Source organism: Brachyistius frenatus, unplaced genomic scaffold, assembly GCF_029030835.1.
Source record: "Brachyistius frenatus isolate BFR_SWC_R1_liver_20210118 unplaced genomic scaffold, ASM2903083v1 Contig_37, whole genome shotgun sequence".
Lineage (NCBI taxonomy): Eukaryota > Metazoa > Chordata > Actinopteri > Embiotocidae > Brachyistius > Brachyistius frenatus.
The window spans coordinates 855,834-871,993 of record NW_027210636.1 but is presented as its reverse complement, the minus strand read 5'-3'; positions in this window follow the sequence as shown (position 1 = coordinate 871,993).

Sequence of the window (16,160 nt, the reverse complement as noted above, 5' to 3'; positions counted from 1 at the left end):
AATCTTCTTTTCTTGACATCACTTCCTGAGCTTGTAGTGATGCCTACCTGTCAACATGGCTGCATTTAGTCTCGTGTTCTGTGTTGAAAAAAAAAAAAATCACGTGGAAATGTTCCGCAAAACATCTTCAATTGCAATCAAATTGCACTCGGAAAAAAAAAAGGAATGTATTTAAATAAGATGAGACAAGTTGGACATCCCAGCTTATTATAAGAATCAAGTGAAAATCATTTGTTATTCAATATATAAGTCATGTTTTTGGATAAATGTAATGGTTGATTTTTATTTTTTTTTGCAGTTTAAGGAGAAAATCAAAAAAAATATTTTACACCTTCACTGCAAACAGCCGTCCAGCACGTTTACTGTTTCACCCTTTCTGGTACAAATGAAGACGCATGAAAGCCGGATAATGCAGCCGTCCCTCTACACTCACCACCTCCCCTTCAGGAGAAATAATCAATTCAATCTGTGTTAGTGGCCTCCTTCTTTTTGCAAATGCTGTTTTTCACCTCCTCCTCCTCCTCCTCCTCCTCCTCTTCCTCGTCTCCTGCGGATTTCTCTGGGCTTCTGTGTCATCCATTTTTAATGTAAAAACAAAGCGGGTCACGCAGGTAAAGTAGGTCAGCGCTCCGCCGAACGAGACACGAGGAGGCGGGGCCTGTTTTTCTCCGCAGGAAACTCGATCGATGCGCCGAGCGACCCGCTCCTTCCCTCCGACACCGTCGGGGTCCGCCTTAATTGAATTGTCGCTTTAATAACATGGAATATATTTTTGTTCCCCTCTCTGCTTGTTCTCTTTAACTCTATTGATAAAGATAGGAATTGTTTAAGGAAATAAATGATGCCAGCAGCGGTGACTCGAGTCAGAAGTTAGCTCAAGTTCAGTCAGTATCATCTGTGACTAATAATATGTAAATGAGAGGGTTCATTTCTTCTTTTTTTTTTTTTTTTTTTTTTGCATAAAACATTCACAGCAGCTTGTGGAAAGGTCATCAGTTGGGTAAAATCAACACTGTAAAAACTTGGAAGGAAAACTTTGAAATTTAAATTATTGAAAGCATTTAAAGCGAAGAATTCAAATTGTGCCAACAAACTAAAGCGTCACTCGTATTTCAACAAAACTGAGTATCAATAATTAACTGAGGTTTTGCTGCTTTGATATTTTGAACTTTTTTTTTTTTTTACAGTGCATACTGGTCGAAACCAAAAATAATTACACGCATGCACCTGGCGCGGGATTTATTTTCTCATTTCGGGGCTGATAATTAAACCCTGCTGAAGGAGACAAAGCGCCGCGGTGATGCACGTCCGTGACATCAGACGTTCTGTCGGATCACAATGAAAATGAAGCCCGACTGCGTCTCCTTTATGGAGACGAGTGCTCCCCGGTGAGTGTTCGTAATGACCTGCTCTCAAACACGGGGGGCCGAATGGGGTCGCTCACAAAAAACACTCACCCTGTACTCTGTACAGCGTAGAAGGCCGACTTGCTGTCCTCGCTGTGCCAAAGGCTCGTCTGACATACCTGACCGATACCGGCACCGACATTCACAACGCACAACTCTTCTCGCCTGTCCTGAATGTTCAGAACTGATGTGCTTGGTAATACTTGGTGAAACACAGATCTACACAGAGGTGTTCGTTTTTCTTTCTCTGAGAGCTACTTTGACAAAATGAAAGTGTCCGAGAGCTACACGTTTAAGATGTATTCACATAGCTGAGCTCCACCCAAACCAGCTGAATAAGCTTAATTTAGGTGAACAATAACAAATTGATACTTCACAGATATTTTGCATCACAAACAGCTTAAATTCAACATGTGCCTTTTTGTTTTCTGTGATTTTTGTTGTTGTTTTCAATTAAGACTCATTGTTATGTACAATTACAAAGATGTTCCCTAAATGTCTACTGCAATGCTTCGTGTGACCAAATTGGTTTGAAAAAGTGTCAAATAAAGAGTTTTGTACTTACAGGTTGCAGTTTCTGTCCTCTGAGCTCTGCCTATCAAATTCAGGGCGGAGCTTAAACCTTAAGCCACTCCTACCATTCCTTTTTACTTGAGGAAACTTTTTACTAACCGGGAGCTTCAGTATCCGTATGTGAAGCCGCAGGGCGGAAACATTCGGAGCTCAGGCGATAATATACTGCAAAGGCAGCAGTGCAGTATGAAGTTGTGTTATTGGTGCAGGTTCCAGCTGGACAGCGCTGATGGGAATGGATGCTAATTTGGCAGGATTTACATAGTAATAGGCCGGCTCACTCTCCAGAACCAGGGGCACTCCAGCCAGGTTATCACTTGATTGACAGCTGGATAGAAAGCAAGTCGCAAGCGTGGACGTTTTTTTTTTTTTTCCCCGCATATTGAATTTTTTAGTGTTGCCGTCTCTTGTGTGGCCCCCGATGAGTTTTGTTTAGCAGCTGAACCAGATTAGACGATAATAAGCTTTTGAAATCTGACAATATTTGGATCAGTGCTCGAGTTTAATGTCGGGGGAAAATAACAAGTTTTTTTTGTTTTTTTTACAGGAATAAGCGCCTCTGCTAATTACAGCTAAACTATGGGTAATTCATATGCAGAGTGAATCAGCGTGGCTCGGCAGATTTGTATTCTGTTTGAAGTTGACCCAAATGCTGTCACCATTTGGAATTCTTCTTTGTTTTTGTTTTTTTACAGTCAGTGATGGCTTCATTTACCCGAAGTGTGTTTCTCTGTTCCCAAATGCCTGAAGTGACAGTTTTCAGCAGCAGAGGAAGCAGACAGCGCGAACCTGCAACTAAATGGAGGTGATGGAGAGCCGAGGTCGTGGCAGGCAGCCGATGAGCCGATGGACTACTTTAAAGGTACGCTCGGACAAATGTCTTAGGCACTAAAAAGTAAAGAAGGGATGCCGCGAATCACCCTACGCTAGTCTGTCAGCAGCTGGATGAGTCTGTTGGAGAAAGTGCTCCTCTGTCCCTGCAGCAGGTGGTCGAGAGGGCCGTCAGGTTTATTCAATATGGATAAGGGTTTATTCAGCGTCCAACACCTCCACCACCTTTCCCAGACTGGTCCAGTTTGCTGGACGATATTTTCCTGACCGTTTAAGATTTCTGCTTGTGGCCTAAATTCTATTTCACATACAGGCGCATGTGAAATAGAATTTAGGCCACAAGCAGAAATCTTCTTTACGTAAAAGAAGTCAAATGTTTTCTGTATTTTCATTCCCTGAAAATCGCGGCTCTTCGTGAAACCCTCCTGTTGCTTCCTCTGTTCTTTTCCAACTCCGTCGAGGGGGGAATAAAAAAAAAAAAAAAAAAGAACATCTGAACTAAATCGGACTTATCGGCATAAATAGCAGCTTCGCGGATCTGAGCGTGTCTATTTTAGCTCGGCGATGCTCGCGGAGTGAGTCGAGGAGTTTAAACGGGGATGTGGAGGTGGGGGGGGGGGGGGGGCTGTCGGCGTGCGTCACCCGCTCGTCAGACATCTAAAAACAGCAACCGGGAACACGTGAACGACCCTCAGGACCGCCGCAGACACCCAGTTTTCACACCTAGGTACTGCGAGGGGGCGGGAAAATAAATCTCGAGTCCTCCTGCAGTCCAGCTAATTATGACGTAACACCTAAAAAAAAACCTCACCAGGTTCACGATTATCAGGATCAAGGACGAGAGCCGAGGAACGTTTGTGGAGAACGACTGCAGCCAGCTGTTGTGATGAATTCTGTTTTGATCCAGGAGGATCGATGATAGCAACTGTTGCGGGATGTTATACACATACCTCACTTAAAATTATTTTTATAAATATTGATTAAAAAGAGTGCAGATGGGCTCGGTTGTGTCTCTTAGGTCTCATTCAGATCAAGGCAATTAAAGTAGCTCAAAGATGTTAAAGTATTTGTTTTTTGTCCACTAAGCCCACGTTTTCAATAAATCCATGATTATTAACATTTTGACATTGAAGCTTCTTGTTTTCAGCAGAGGAAACTTTTTATATTTTCAATCTGTCCGGCACCGTAAAGAATGAAGAACAGGGGCGCATTTAGTTATTTCAGGGCCCGAGCAAAACTCCGGCGTTAGGCCTCCCTTAAGCCTTATATTTACCTTTTTTCGAACTTAGAAAATCTGAATTGGACAGAAAAAGTTCTTCAGTCTATAAAAATATTAATGCCATGCTTTAACAAACAAAAAAAAGCACAAAACCTTTATTATACATTTTACTCAAGTCAAATTTATTTAATGAAAGTTTTTTAATCAAGTAACTCATTTTAACTCAAGTTGTCATCAGTAATAACAGTTTCTTCTATTTCCTATTGACCTATATCATAGTGTATAAAAGACAGATTTAAAAAAAAAAATTAATCAAATGACATTCATCTTGTTTTATTTTTATTTCATCCCAATCCCAAAAAAATGAACTCATCAGTTTACATTCTGCATGTAACTGTTACTTTTACTGAACAGTTTATCTTCACTGTAACATCATTTATTTGTTCTTATATTTCTGTGTAGTGTAATGTGATGTTGTAAAGCAACAAAAACAGCTGGTAAGTTTTCACCCATCTTTTATGCAATTTTTCAAATTGTGCTCAAAATAATTTTTAAAAAAAATGCTGGAATTTTTTTTGCACCTAACTTATTAATATATTTTTTGCTGTATAATTAGCAAATGTACTTTGCATCTGAGCGTTTGTGGGCGTGTTGGTCTTAAAATGACTGTGTGGTCAGGTGCATAATTGGCGCTTTGTTATCTGTAGGAAGAAGAAAACAAATTGGTCTTAAGCTTTAAGGTTTTTATGAGGCAGGTGCAAAATGCTTAAACAAGTCTGCTGATTACACATACAGAGACATTATTACGGTGAACTTCAATCTTCACGCCAGCAGAAGTGTTTCCTCTGTGGAGAATCGTTCTTTCCCTTCTTCTTGGCAAACCCGCCGATGTGATGGCAACCTGCCAAAGTGCAAGCTCAGCCGTCTCTTAATGATCGCTTTATGTTGCTTACTGCCCAAAATAACACCTATGATCGACGAGGAGACCAAGAACGACCCCCTTTTGAACCACGTGCCTCACTTTGCACTCAGATTATCTGTCATTAAATGCACCGTGTGCTTAGATTGTAGCCCTTGAGAGTCTACAACCATGCTAACAGCTCCATTTGTAAGACACTTTTATTTTTATTTATTTTACAGCAAAGATGACTGTTGAATGCATTTTGTTCTTTCTAAGGAGGAACAACAATTTTTCAGTCACCGGTTTTAACGTTTCATAAAACGTTATTCCCCAAAATCCGCCGTATTATGAAGCTTCTTCATCCGAGTCTTTGGAGGTTGTTTAAAGAAATGTAGGAGCCAGTTCAAAAGATTCACCATCAAGAGCATGAATTGCAAAAAAAACTCAATCACGGAGTTTTACTCCTGGCATGCGTTCCGCATTACGTAGTCACATTTGATACACAAATGCATTACTGCACTTAGATCCAAGGTTAGAAGTTCCCTTTTAAATCAGCGAAGGGTAAAAAACGCCTACATCGTGGCAAATGACATTATGGAAAGACATAATACTAATACTAAATAACCTGCTGTGGTAAATCATTTTCAGATGTGCACTTATTCTTTCAACACTGTTCAAGCATTACATCAATATATAAATCAGGGTGCAGGATAGGAAACTTAATAGTTCCTTGAGTTCTTCACCTTCCGTAAAGTTTTAATGAAAGTATCATAAAACGGTGGATCCACGTTTATAATTGTTTTAATTATTATTATTAAAATTATAATTAAAAAAAAAAATCTGTTTCATATCCTCAAACTTTTTAGAAGTCAGGAAGCAAAGTGATTCCCAAGTTCGAGCGTGCTGGACTTTTTTTTTTTTTTTTCTTTATCCTGTGTGATGATACTTACTCAACCCATTTGTGGGAAGGTAATTTGTGGGCTGTTCAGAAACAGCAGTGATACTATAAATTTTGGTCAGGCTTGGGGGTGAGGGGGGCGGGGGGACTAATTTAAGGAGGTGAGGCAGAAAATAAAAATCTGGAGTGTTCTGGGAAATACTGGATGATTGGTCAGTGAACTTTTATCAGAAGGTGAGCACAGAGTCAGACAGCTCAAGGGCTTGAAATTCTTCTTCAGTCAGGTTCATATCTTTTGTCTCGCTCACTTCGGACTTTTACACTTTTTTTCCCGCAAAACATCAGAATTTCTGGAATGCTTGTGTTTAAAGCAAGTGGCAACTTGACTTTGTATTTCATGAGAAGTTGATGTTTTTATTTAATGGGAGTATATTGGAGCCAAGTTATTTTTTAAGCCAGCCCCTAGTGGCCATCAGTGGTAATGCATTTTAGCGCAATTTTGCATTGCAATAGCAGTTGGGGACACTTTTTATTTTTTATCTATAACTGCTGAGAGTCCATAGACTGTACATAAAAGTGGATGTACCTTACTGTTCTGAAAAAACGAGGCCAACGCGGAAACACCTTAAATGCAATACCACCGAGGGACACTAGGGGTCCGCTCCAAAAAGGTTCTTGCTCCTATTCAACTTCAATCATTAAATACAAACTTGGTATGTTTTTTTCCACGAGTCAATTTTGGTGTCATTCACTAAAGTCATAGCTTCTTATTAGATTTTCTGGTGGTCCCTCCAAAAATAATTCCATCATTAATTAGATATTAGACTTCAAGCTTTGATATGTTTGGGGGGGGGGTCTGTTTGATTGACAGGCCTGTGGTGCAATCGGTTTGAGATAATCACAGTTAAAAAAAACAAAAAAAACACCAGACCATTACATTTAGTTGTCCCTGTTTATTTCATATTACTATCATATTATTATCCCTCCCTGTGTTTTCTGTTATTTATCACTGCCTCCATTTTACTAGAAACTCCGACAGCACTAATTCCCTCAATAACAACACTGCCATGTGTTTGGTGGAGTCGTGCCTCCCATGACCTCAAATCCCAGTTTTTACGACACTTTATTGTTGGCATGTTGCCTGCAGTAACTACTGAACATATTTACGTTCAGTAATTCTCTGTATTGGTGGTAGTGGACTCGGCCTTCCTTCAGCACCAAGGCAACAAAGCACATGGGATTAACGTGAAGAAAGAAATGCAGTGTATAATCTGTTGTAATTACACTGAAGAGCCTAAACATTCGGACCACCCCTGCCCGATAAGCTGTTGGTCTCCGACCCACCGAAGCCCCCTTTGCTATTACCCCCCTCCCCAAGACATTTATAGTAGATCCTAGAGTTGGGGCCAAGATACATAAATCTTTCATCTTAAAATACATCCACCAAAAAAATAAATAAAAACTGTTCTAAACTGGCATTTCTGGCATTTGTTCATCAGCCAGAACATTTATTATTTCTGGAAGGGAGTCTGAACATTGGAAAACAGCCACGGTGAAGCGGTTAAACGTTAAAGCTGCAGGTGACGAGCTGCGATGACCAGCTTCTGTGATATTTAAAATCTACTCGTGCCACGTGGGGCATGAAGTCAGATCACAAATATCCTATAGACAACTTGTTTTATTAAGATTATCTGGGTTTGTTTACGATGGTGTACTTAAAAGTTTGTGAACCCTTCTGAATTTTTTTAAAAAAATTTATATATATATTTATGCGTGAATATGACTTAAAACATCATCAGATATGATCACACAAGTCCCAAAAAGCAAAATGAAGAGAAGCCGACAGAACAAACGAGAGGAAAATATGTTATTTGGTCATTTATTTGTTCCACGACGGTGTATTTTCTGACTGGATAACTTCCCCACGAGTTAAGCGTTGTATGATACAGGCGATACGCCGAGTGATTGGATCTGATTTCTGAGCTTTAAACTCAAGATATAACTCTGAGAAGAACATCCATCCGTTCCCTTTGTGTTCTGGCAGCTGCAGCGTAATATTTAGGTCAAGATGATCTAGTGTGTCTTTTTTTTTTAGACGAGCAGGAGGAGTTTATACGCTTGCTAACTGGAGGCCTGCCTAATTCTGTTGGCAGGCATCAGTCAGAGGAGGAAATCGACGGAGATGACAGGAGCGCTGCAAGAGATGGCCATTAGAAGTCTGGAAAGTTCACCGTGAAATATTATGACTCAAAGACACGTCGGCAAGTTGTGAAAATAAATTCACTCGGAAGAGTTGTCATACTTGACATGAAATTGAAGGCATTATTGGGAGAATTTCCATTATGAAACAAAATGCAAAAGAGACATGAAACTAAACTCTTTCATCAAATAACATGTCATTATTACGAACTACTAATTATATATTATTGATTTTACACCGTTTTTTGTAGGAGTATTTTTTTTCTTTGATAGTGGGATCTTCCGGATTCAACTCGAGAGGCAAACAACAGTGAGCCAGAAGTGACCATATTTGGACGAGTTGGGGGCGGAGTTGAGCGGTGGATCTGACTGATCTGATTGGAAAACCGCCCATGCTACGTCCCGCCCACCGATAGCTGTAACCTGACTGCACCACAGGCCTGTCAATCAAACAGACACGCCCCCAAAACACAGCTTTTTGGAGCTTATTTTCACATTAATGAGGGATTATTTTCAGATGGACCTCCAGAAAATTAATAAGAAGGAGTGACTTTAGCTAACAACACCGAGATAACTGATGGACACATTTTATTCACTTTGGATTTGATGAGAGAAGTTGAATGGGAGTCTATGGAGCCGGAGGCTTTTTGGAGCCGACCTCTGGTGGCACTCGGTGGTATTGCAGCTTCAGGCACTTCTGCATCGGGCCACATTTTTCAGACCCGGAAGCTACGAACACTTTTTATATACAGTCTATAATACAAGCACGTTAAATTAGTTTCATACTGCATTAGATATTATGACTTTATAGGTGTAGAAGCTCACTTTAACACAGATGAAAGTGTGGAAGGAAATAAGTCCTGGCGAGTTGTTGCTGTGTTAAAAAAAACCTCATTGTAGATACTTGCAACATCGCCGATGTACCAGCCGCAACCCCGACTCAGTCCGAGGCAACAGAGGGAGAGTGATAAGTGTGTGTGTGTGTGTGTGTGTGTGTGTGTGTGTGTGTGTGTGTGTGTGTGTGTGTGTGTGTGTGTGTGTGTGTGTGTGTGTGTGTGTGTGTGTGTGTGTGTGTGTGTGTGTGGAAAAAGACAATGGTAGAAAGAGACAGAAGGGAAATGGTGTGAAAGACATCCTGAGCATTAATGGAACGGTGGGATCTGATTGGAGCGTTGACATTGATGGGTCACTGACACACGGCTCATCCAATTACCCAAACTGCACTAAAGATGATCAGCGCCCACCGGTCGGGTAACGACCTGCGTCTGTTTACCCCCGTCTCCCCGTCACGTCCTCCAATCCCATCGCTCGCCGCGACTCTTAGATGGCAACCAAACTATCGGAGCGTCTGGAGTGTCGGTGGGGGAGGAGGGGGGGGAGAGGCAGCAGAGGGGCCACAATCCATCACCCGGAGACCGGGAGGAGGAGGAATGGTTGGCGAGGGGGGGGGGGGGTGTATTTAAATGGCTGCTCGTAACGTTCACCTCCGAGCGGCTGACTTATGGAGATTGGATTGGACGGCCGTGTCCTTGAGCAAGGTCAAGACGAACTGAAGACGAGAGCCCCGAATGTAAAATAAACACCTTGTATGTGAAGATCAAAGAGGAAGCGGCGCGGCGGTAAACACGGGTCATTTCTGCATGACGCGGAGACGTGTTTTATTTTATTTTTGATCTTCTTCCACAAGATAAACGGTGAGGGTACCGCTGGTGGGATCGGATGGGCAGCAAATGATTTGTGCCTGTTGAAGATCTGCTGCTTTGAACCGAAACCGTAGAACAAAGATAAACGCAACCTCGTCGGCAACCTCGTTTGTTGTTAACTAAAGTCACTCCTTCTTATTAGTTTTCTGGAGATCCATCTGAAAATAATCCCTCATTAATAAAAAATAAGGCTTAAAAAAAAGATGTGTTTTTGGGGGCGTGTCTGTTTGATTGACAGGCCCGCGGTGCAGTCAGGTTACAGCTGTCGGTGGGCGTCGGGTTTCCAATCAGATGGAGTCAGATCCACCGCTCGCTCCTCCCCCGCCGCCTCGTCCAAATATGGTCACTTCCTGGTCTGAAACCGCTTCATGAGGGTGCCCTTCACCAACCGACGGGTGACGTCGCCGTTGTTTGTTTGCCACTTGAATGACAGACTGTAAATTGGACCTATGGAAGCCTTCTCCTATAACTATAAATTCCTGCAGGACAGATATATGTGAGAAATGCATCATATTGGCATTTCCATTATTTTCGGCAAAATTGTCAATTCGTGTTTTATCCTTGGATCGCATTACGGTCGTCCAACGACTGCCACTTCGTGCCGACCACCCTTTATGAGTATTCTTTGAAAAGAAGTTAATAATTTACGACAAGGTGATCAGAACCAGATTAACGCCAAGTGGGCTCAAATTCCCTCCTCGTCTTCTCTGTTGAATTATTGAATCATCAGTATTAATCAGAGAGAGATGCATGAGATATCCTACGACACTGCATGCCTCCAGCTTTAAAAAAAAAAAAAAAACATGCCGGTACGATGAATTAAGTGAATAAATTTCCAAAGTCCCGATCGCTTCACAACGTACTGTACATCCGAATAAACAGCAGAAATCACCGTCTCTCGTGATGCCGCTCTTTTCTCTGTACGACAAAGCGTTTTTCAGCTAATTCCAGTTTTGAAATTCATTCATGACATTTAATTTCTGTCAGGCACTAATATTTTTGTCAAATTGCTGAGTCCCACAAACATGGGTTCAGGTATTTCCAGATTCGAGACAATTGTCTCTGCACAACTATAAAAAGAAGACCTCTCTAATGCCGAGCGTTTCTGGTGAGATACATGTAAAAACATAACAATTCTAATGAGACAAAATTATTTATTTTCTTGATATAAAGGCCGATATAAAAAAAAAATCTCTTCGTATTATCAAAATAAATGACGAAATAATTGGATGGCCTCGACTGTCCTGAAAGTCCAAGCTATAGCACGAATGGTTAACCCCAACAATGACCAAGACAAGAGCTTAAAACTGATGGTGGTGAAATGACCCTGAAAACACAACAGGTGGGTTTACTCTAAGAAATAAAACCTTTTTTTTTTCTTTGGTCCATTGCTCCGTCAAATGACTTCATGTTGTATTTTCGCTGGACGGGCAACCTCTCCGGTGTTTTATGCCTTTACGTTCCGCTCTGATTTTCCCGTTCGCACGCCGAGCCGATGAATCCGGCAGCCACTTTCCATCACTGTCCTCTCTCCCGTCAGCGTTGTCATTTTACAGCCCCGTATACAATCCGTGGTATATCACGGCTATAAACGTGTTTTTGTCACGGGGAGGGAGTTATTCATGACCACAATGCACAAAGCATGTTATTGCTTGCTCCTCCCTGTTACAGAAACACACACACACACACACACACACACACATTTCCATGTATTTTGTTATTTTTCCGGAGTTAATCTCCGTTGTTATGGCCATTATGGGATTTTCGAATGTCGATTTAGCAAAACCAGGAACTCCCTCCTCTCCTCATGTTATTCTGACTTCAAAGCCTTTTGTGATGGACGTCGCCTCTTTACTACCAAACCTGCAACCGGCCTCGTAGTCCCAATTATTTATCTGTCCGAGTCCTACAGTGTTACAGTACGTATTTAGACTAGTTTGTTTACTGTAAGAAGTAAAACCAGGTAAATCAAAAATGTATACCTCCTTGTAAATTACCTGATTTAATTGTAGTAGTTTAATATTCAGTTGTATTTAGTTGTAACTAAATGTAATGTACTGACTCATTGGCACTTTTGTACTGTTACAACCAGATGGCTCATTTTGACATCTTGGTCTAAATCGTGTGATTGGAAAGCTGCACAACAATCACATTTTGGGATAAACGATATAAGTTTCTTGAACTCGTTCCACCTCTCATCCCCAAAGGCTTAACGCTTATCATTTTCTAGACAAGGAAGAAAAGAAGAAAAAGTCGTTTTTGCAGAGTTTAGTCGCGGGTGGTGGTCACGTAGCGCGTATGACCCCGTTGGTTTGAGCGAAAATAACGTCGCCAAAAGTATGAAGTCACAAGTCGTACAACTTTAGCTAACAACACCGAGATAACTCGTGGAGAAAATGTATTGACTTCGAATATCACGAGAGGGGGCTTTTTGCAGCCGACCTCTAGTGGCACTCGGTGGTATTGCAGCTTAAGGTATTTTCCGCATTGGCCTCATTTTACAGACCCGAAAGCCACGTCCACTTTTATATCCAGTCTGTGGGGTCCACACATACACCCTCGTAGACGTGGGTTAATGTCGTAATCGTGGAGTCACGACGGCAGCAAAATCCCATTTCCGTAATTATCCACCTAGAGTGTGCTAAAGTTAGCCGTCATTAGGTCGCACCAGAGCATGTGAGGCTGTGGCAGGAAAAAGGCCCAGAGTGTCGAGCACTCAGCACAGATGGGTTTATAGCTTTGAATTTGAGTTGTAAAAGAAAGACCACCTTTTTTTTCCTTTATAGTCACATCATCTCTCACTTAAACGCTGCGATGTCCAAATGCTCGACCCGAGGTCCTGCTGCTGCGAGATATGAAACCTGTCAAACTGATTAGCATCATCGCTTTCCAAAACCTGAGTAGTTTACGTCTCGGTGCCTGGCTTGAACCCGCTCAGAGTGCGATGTCTAATAGAGGCTCCTTATCGTCCTCTCTCAGAAACTAAATCACGACACCCTCGTTTTCTGCTCGTCTCCCTGACAGTAAAACCTCCGGACACCTCGACATTTTCAAAAGGTCTTTTTAAAAAAAAATTGTTTTAATTCTTCTTCTTTTTTTTTCACCTCCATTCAATAGAAGAGAAATTTTGCTGAAAATTTCAAGTAAAAACATGTTCAGAGTTGCGGGGTTATGGGCTCTTTGTGTCCGGCTGTGAAACGACATTTCCACCGTAAGCGGCAGGTCTTTATATATTCTACAGGTTGGTGGGGAGGAATATTCTCCAACCCTGAGTTGAAATGCAGCGGAGAGGACAGTTAGCCACAGAGCTGATACGAAAAAGGCTGTGGGGGAAAAAAACAACAACCTGCTGTATGTTTATTTGAAGAAAATGGTAAAACCCAGAGTTGTAGTCTTCGCTGTAAGTGTGTGGTCGGATTTAAAGTTCAACATTTAAACTGCAATCGTCTAATAGATGTCAAATATTCTGGTTTTTTCATAATCGTCAAAACATTTCGAACGTGATCGGATTTTTCTTACGATTTGTCGAGTACAGTTCCCTCCAAAACTGTAAAACAGGAAAGTGAACTTGAATGTTTTTGCTACTTCAGACATTTGAATTTAAGATTCACAGGAAAAAACAAAACAAAGTACAGACTGGATTTTTAGCTTTTATTTCACAATATTTATACTTTCTTTCATTTCACATTTTAATGTTGGGGCCCGTTTTTTTCAAATATGCAAAAGTTAGTGACTGATTAAAAAGTACAAGTTACTGCTCAGGTGTGTCCTGTTGAAAGTATTTCTTTTTTTTTCTCATATAATGAGGCGGTATGTGTCCGACTTATCCTTTAATTAAGATTGCAGCTGGAGCCAGAGGGGAAGTGACTGACAGAAAAACTACTCATCTGTAAGAAGAGAAAGTTTACCAAAAAGAATCCCTGAGAACTGAAATGAACAACAGTGAGTGAAGTTCTGAACAAAACAAAAACTAGAAACCTCCAGAGGAAAAAGGCGACTGAAGACAGAAAGAGCCCCGTGACAAACACAATGTGCGACTAAATTAGATTTTTACCATTTATAATTCCTTTGACAAACATAAAATGTATGTTTATATAAGTAGAAATAAAATCCGAAAGCCACTCCGAAGTGAAATTCAAATCAAAAAGATGGAATTTCCTTTCCCTGTTAACATCCACTGCACTGAGTGGAGTTGATGTGATTGATTGGAAACTCTCACAGCTTCACATTTGCATGCTGACGTTAGTCGTATCTACGTTACACCGTGAATAAATTACACGACGCATTTCACTTCGTGATTAACATTGAAGTCCGGAGTGATGTACCGCAGAGCGTCCGTGGAATTGATCAAAACAGGACGTCATCTTAATTATTTTCTAAACAGTTTAGATTAGTAAATTAATTGCTGCGGATAATTGGCGCTCGCAATTTCAGGACAAACAGACCGATAGCTCCGAAATAAAGCTAATCATTTCTGAGTTAAACAGTATATCGATTCTCCACTCCGTGATAATGAATTCGGCGCTCGACTAGCAGCCGTGTGGTTTCTCTCGAAGGCGTGAATTAAATCCGTAACAGCTGATCAGCAGCATCACGCTGCCATTTTTCAACCTTCCGCAGCCAAACAACGATCGCCACTCATCAGTGTCCTCATGAAAAAACAACAACAAAACAAACCCTTTGACGGATTTGACAGTAATTTACGGTTCTCGCCGGGATACGAAGCGTCCGCGTGCAGCTGTTTCCGCGGAGTGCGTCGGATTTTTCTGCAGCAGTTACAACGCCCCCCAAAAACAACCGAGCAGATCCACACATTTTTGTTGATTGTTTTGCCTGAGCGGTGAAGATCTGTCACTGCGGCGGGCGTGGGAGCGACACACTGGACGAAATAACGACCATCAGAAAAACAAACAGATGGCAAATTTGAATATATTCATAGTCGATTTTGTTAACGCCTCAACTGATCGGGCTCACAGGAGGAGGGGCGAAGAGGGGGAAGGAAAGAGGGTGATGGATGGATGGACGGACGGATGGATGGATTATAGCGTTATAGCGTTATTTATAGACGTGCAGAACTCCCCTCTCTCCAGTTACCTTTCTTGGTTTTGGTTGTATCCGTATCTTGTTTGCAACCTGGCAGCAGCAACACTGGTGAATAAGACTTACCTCTTCAGCTGTGACTGGAAATCCAATAAGGAAAGTTCCAAATCTGGCGATTTATCCCTCAAATAAAACATGGCAGTTATATTTGTATGCCGCCAGCTTTCAAGGTGGTCCAAACCCTCGACACGAATAAAAGATATTTGTAGGACAGGAGTATTGATTGAATTTTGTATTTTTTCCTCTCTTTGTTCCATTTGGAGTCGTGAATTTATACAAAGACGTGTCCGTGGCTGAAATGTGGAGAACATCTTCAGCATGAGAAGTAAGTAATCAACAAAATCTTCCATCCCCAAAAAAAACAAAAAAACGGCATGATATGATTTCTTTCCCTGGTTTTAGTTCAAATTCTTGCAGCTGTACTCTTTGCTGCTAAAAGACCGATACGGTCGTCCAATCAAAATCAGACATATGAAACTATGTCTGCATCTTTAAAATTCTTGTGTCTGAGGTTTTTTCCTTTTAAAGGCGGGTTTTTTCCTTCCCCTCTGTTGGAGGTCAAACCTGTTACCGAAGCTTTATTTGTAACGGTAGCATCGAGATATAACTTGATCTGGGGCATTCAAGGTTTCTTAACTACATTAAATGAGGTTTTTTTTTTTATTTTTAAGGCTTTTAGGTAAATATCTGAAAATCAAAGGTGAGTGAGCTGAATCGACTGCCGTTGGGATATTAAGTCAAAGTGTGGCAGCCTATATGAAACACCGGGAGCGTGATGTAAATCTGTCGACTGAACTCTTCCCCTTTCATCCCCCCCTCCCCCATCCCCCGCACGCCGATAACGAAGCGGGTACAAAGTCTCTGATGTCGAATCCGGTGAGACGTCTTATTTCCGCGGCTGTGATGACAGATAGCGCGCTACCTTTTATCTGTTTCTATTCTTATCATACAGGCAGTAGAGCTTCCTTAAATTCAGTCCAGGTTTTCAAGGAGTTCTTTGGGAAACGCTTCACGGAGTGACTTGGATTGTTTTTAAGTTGAGTTTTTTTGTGACCCTGCCTCACCTTGATTTTCATGGAACAGTTTTATATATATAGTTTGTATATTTAAGCATTTTGAACACCAACAGATCAGACAAATGATGTTGGTTATCAAGTTGTGAGAGATTTTTGATGAGGACCAGATTGTCCTGGCCATGGCAACTGGAATCGGTGATATCTGAAAAAAAACATTTTTTCCTGCCACTGCCAGATGTCTTCTTTCCTTCCGGTTGAATTGTTGCTCATATTATTCCCAAGGTTCTATGTAAAGGACTTTATGGTGTGAAGTG